The sequence below is a fragment of the Primulina tabacum genome, chromosome 6 (genome assembly GCF_025594145.1).
Source record: "Primulina tabacum isolate GXHZ01 chromosome 6, ASM2559414v2, whole genome shotgun sequence".
Classification (NCBI taxonomy): domain Eukaryota; kingdom Viridiplantae; phylum Streptophyta; class Magnoliopsida; order Lamiales; family Gesneriaceae; genus Primulina; species Primulina tabacum.
In genome coordinates, this window is record NC_134555.1 from 25,708,356 (window position 1) to 25,713,502 (window position 5,147).

Consider the following 5,147-nt stretch of genomic DNA (forward strand, 5'->3'; position numbering starts at 1 on the left):
CTCAAGTTACCGTTGGAAGGGAAGCTTATAAATATGACAGAAGAACAGCTGAAAAAGGAAGAGAGAAGATCACTCTATTCAAAGCTTGCTGTTACTCTGCCAAAATCTTAGCTCACTCTTACTTGATTTATTCGTAGCAGTCAAGGCTACAATTTGAGCTCACTAGCATTTTGTAATATTCGTTAAATTCGATAGTGCTAAGATCAGTTACGCACTGAGAACATTTTGTGATGCTAAGTGTTTCAGCTTTTGGCAGTGATAAGTCTAAACTGAAGTGGGTCAGTACAAATCTTGTATTCGATCAAAGTCTTTTAGTTGAAATCCTATCCTTGAGATAGAAGGGGTGACGTAGGAGTAATTGAAATCTCCAAACATCCAAAAACAATTCTTGTGTATTTTATTTTCGTATTCTATCTTTCAGTCAGTTACTTTCCGCAACTACTTTAGTTTAACTGATTGTCATTGACCAACAAGATTCCGGGAATCAGTTTGTCACCAAACTGAACTCAAAATTCGAAAAGATCAGTTTTAATTGTGAGTGTTTATTCAACCCTTCCCTTCTAAAAACTCTTGATATGTTAATCGATCCTATCAAATGAAATATGAGTCATTCAATAGAAAACAAAAGCTGGATACTGTGAGTTATCAAGGTGAGGATCGAGGGCTTTCCTAGGATAATTCTCACGCATGGCATTAAGGAAGTGGCTCGATAGTTTGCATGAGGACTCATGGCTTGGCCAGGGCTTGGGTTGGGGCCTGGGCTAGACGTGGTTCAGGGCTAGGAAGATTCCTAGCATTGCTAGTACTCCTTAAGCAGCCTAGGAGGAGTCCTTTATAGCAAGGACTCCTCACGCGTCTGTGCAAGGGCAGCAGCGACCAAGGAGGAGCTTGCTGCTGGGGCTGGGTGGCTCACAGTAGGTCTAGAAGGTTCAAGGGAGGTTGGTCAGGGGTCGGGCCATGGGTTAGTTTAGGGTGGCTTGACATGGCTTGTAGGAAAACGCAGGAGAGCTTAATGATCGTGCGCGGCTGCTATCAAGGTGCAGGGCTTCGTGTATGGGTTCAAGGGTTTGGTCTGGGATTGGTTGGGTCTGGGCATGGCCAGTGATGTTTAGGTTCAGGTGGGCTCTGTGGTGGCTCGGCTGGAAGAGTCCTAGTGCCACTAGGAGTCCTTGGGCGAGAAAGCTTCATGTGTGCAGTTTAGGGTATTCTATCCAGGAGTTATTGAGCGAGCTAGGGTCTGGTTCTATAGGCTAGATTGGGCTAGGCTTGGTCAGTAGGGTTCCTAGGTGGGTTGGCCCGGGTTTGGCTCGAGGTGGCTTGACCATGGCTAGAGTAAAGTGGGAGATGTCTCGGGTTGTTCTTATATGTGTCAATTTCGAGATTTAAATAAGAAAAATTGGAACCATGGGTCAGAGGGTGTGGTTCATGGCTCACAAGGGTAGATTAGGTAACAAAAAGGTTATGTTTAAAGTTTGGGAATTAACTATGTAGTTTTGAATTTATTCGGGATTTAATCGTCTCACGATTAAATAATTAATTGAAAAGCCTATATTTAAGCCTAATAAAACTATGGAAATTAGATTTAAGTTTAAATAATTATTTTGGATAAGCCCATGTCAACAAAAGTAAGAAAAAGATAAAATCGAGAATTTTTACATATAGGGGCAAAACGGTAATTTTGCACTTAGGAAAATAGGTAAAAGTTTGGAAGCGTCCCGAAGGATCATAATGCATGTTAAATGATGTTGTATGATTTAAAATGTTTATTTTCATGGAAATATGATATTTTATGATTTATGTTAAAGCTGCAAAATTTCTACTGTTTAAGATGCTATTTTTGGAAAGCTCTGTGTTATTTTATGATTTTTCAAAGAAAAGAAAAATATTTTAATGGAATTTGAATTGACTATGACAAATGATATATGACACGTGGGGGATCCGTTTTTTTTTAGGGAACAGTTAACTTACAGTTTTGTGGAGATGTCGTGAGGGCCAAGGTCCCAAAGGACTCCGTGTATGGGAAAAGGCCTCAGAGGGACCACAATGATTGTATTTCCATTGTGAAGCCTAGTGCTCACCCCCTTGGGCCATGTGGAGCAGAAGACTAATCAGTCGATCGGAAGATAAAAGCTAGTCATTTTCCAGGATCAAACTTCTCCTAAAATGATATATGATTTCCTTATGCTCAAAAGCTATTTCAAAATGATTTATTTATGCTCAAAAGCTATTTTTAATGATTTTACGATTTATGCTTTAATTATGCTTAAATTATTTTAAATGGTTTATTTATGTTTAAAAGTTATTTTTAATAAAAATATGATTTTTAATGCATGTGATTGTATATGTATTAATTGTTATCTATGTTTAGAACGTGCTGAGTCATTAGATTCACTAGGTTTGTATGATGCAGGATTTGATGATTTATAGGAGGCGCTTACGATTGAGTGGATCGAGTGCGGCAGTACACACCCGAGAGCCGTTTATTTCCTCACTAGATAGATAGATAAATGATTTAAAGATTTATGCTAATGATTTTATTAGAGATATTTTTTATGCTCTATTTCATTGTTAGAGTATCTTTGTGAAGGTCGATATAGGATTTTTGTTAGTTGATGATTTATGATTTATTTTATGAACTTAAGATTTCATATGTTAATTTATAATGATTGTTAACAGGAACACAGTCAACACTTGAGAACAGGACATCAGACTTTGAAAGACTGAAAATTATATGTCAAGTTGAGCAAGTGCCAATTCTAGCTCGACAAGGTGGTATTCTTAGGCCACATTATTTCCAAGGATGGAGTCAAGGTTGACCCCAGCAAGGTTGAGACAGTAAGAGATTGGCCAATGACTAAGAGTATGACATAGATCCGCAGTTTCTTGGGTCTAGCTGGGTACTACAGGAAGTTCATTCAGGGCTTTTCTTCTATTGCGGTACCCATGACCGTCTTGACAAAGAAAAATGCCAAATTCATTTTGGGACCAAAGTGTCAAGAGAGCTTTGAGAAACTGAAACAAGCATTGACTTCAGTGCCAGTTATAGCAATGCCATCAGGGCAAGGGGAATATGTGATATACATGGATGCTTCGAAGTTTGTTTGGACGTAATCCTGATGCAGCATGATAGAGTGATAGCCTATGCGTCCAGACATCTGAAGGTTAATGAGAAGTATTACCCGACTCATGAACTCGAGCTAGCAGCAGTAGTATTCGCTCCGAAGATTTGGAGACAATATCTGTATAGGGAGAAGTACAAGATTTTCACAGATTACAAGAGTCTAAAGTACTTATTGACACAGAAAGAGTTGAATATGAGACATTGGAGATGGTTAAAGCTGGAAAAGGACTATGACTGTTACATTAGCTACCATCCGGGCAAGGCTAATATGGTTGCCGATGTACTGAGTAGGAAGACGGCAGTCACTGCATAGTTGTCTCTCCAAAACCAATTGCAGGCAGAGATCTAGATGTTTGAGCTTAAAGTTTATGCTAGGAACGACGCTCCTAATATTTCTACCCTAACAGTAAAGTTGACACTGAAGGACAAGATTCGAGAAGGTCACTCTTCTGATGAGAAATTACAAAAGTGGAGAATGAGGGATGATTTTGAGGGTCTGAGATTGTATTCTGTCGAGGATAGCGCAGTCTAATATCATGACAGACTATGGGTTCCTAGTGGTGATTCACTGGGAGAAGACATTATGAAGGAAGCCCACAGCACCCCGTACTCTATTTACCGGGGAGTACGAAGATGTATAAGGATCGGCAAACCTTTCATTGGTGGTCGGGCATGAAACGAGATATTTTGCATTTTGTGTCTGAGTGCTTGACATGCGGGCAGATATCACCACATTTGCTCAATTCGAGCAAGATTTTTTATATGAGGCATGGGAGCGTTTCAAAGATCTATTGCGGCGATGCTCACATCATGAATTGCCACTTGGGTTAGTCGTTCAAACCTTTTATTATGGCTTGCTTGCTCCTAATCGTACTATGATGGATGTTGCTGCTTGTGGAAACCTATTGAGAAAGACTACCGAAGAAGGATATGAGTTGTTGGAAAAAATGGCTGCTAGTAGCTATCATCCTCAATCTGAAATGAACAACCAGCGGAGAAGTGCAGGAGTTCACCAGGTAACTGACTTTTCTGCTATTACTGTGCAACTTGATGTCTTGAACAGAAAATTGGACAGCTTGAATATGGGTGGCACGGCTATGTGTCTCAAAAGATATTCTGTGATAAGTGTGGAGGTGAACCATTTGCGAAGGACTGTCAAGATGGCAATCCCTTTTATGTGCAAGAAGAGGCACCGGTGAATCAAGTGGGAGTGCAAAACCATCCAAGGAATGATCCGTATTCGAACACATATAATCCTGAATGGAGGCAACATCCCAACTTCTCATGGGGTGGTCAAAACAGTCAGAATCAACCACAGGTAGGACAACCATATGGGAAACGACCGATGTACAGATCTGACCCCCCCTAGAGAAGAAAATTCTAATTTAGAGCAAATGATGTCTAAGTGTAACGCCGCGAAAAGTTGAGGGTCCACGCGAACCACATGCATACAAATTATTGAATTCCTTTGTATTTTAATTAAATGTTATAATTGCATTAATTAATTGTGTTATGCATATTACATGTTTAAAATTTATTTTTCTACATGGTTGCAATAAAATGTATTTTTAAAGGTTATTCGAGTTGCGATCGAGGAACGGAGGCCGAGAGTTGAAAAATAGAAAAATTTTTATTAAATAATTATTTTTAATTATTTAAATTAACAGTGATGCTTTTTCTTATTTTTGAAAATAAGGGGTTTTGAGGTGATTTTATACGCCGTGACGTAAATTTTTTTCGGTGTTGGATTTTCAACAAAAATACGAACATTTTGACAACCCGGCAAATAAATTCACAAACTTTATTAAACAAAACTATTTTTAATATTTTAATTAAAATCTAATTAAGCACTAATGAGCCTAATTTGTATGTTTAATGGGTCTAAGTTTAATTTAGGATTTATTTTATATTTAAAGCACAAAACCCAACCTACCCCATGCCATAAACCCATGCCCCACTTCCCTTCACAATTAAAACTCTCCCCCTACAAGCAAAACACACGGCACACACAATCAAATTGAAGGAA

The 5,147-nt window shown here is 38.8% G+C and overlaps 1 non-coding gene across 1 annotated transcript; it reads right to left on the reverse strand.

Annotated features, from left to right (window-relative positions):
• Positions 1 to 3,832: 3,832 nt before the first annotated feature.
• On the reverse strand, positions 3,833 to 3,938 carry LOC142550385 (small nucleolar RNA R71). The gene has a single exon (XR_012821346.1). It is a non-coding gene; the product is annotated as a small nucleolar RNA R71 (small nucleolar RNA).
• Positions 3,939 to 5,147: the final 1,209 nt, after the last annotated feature.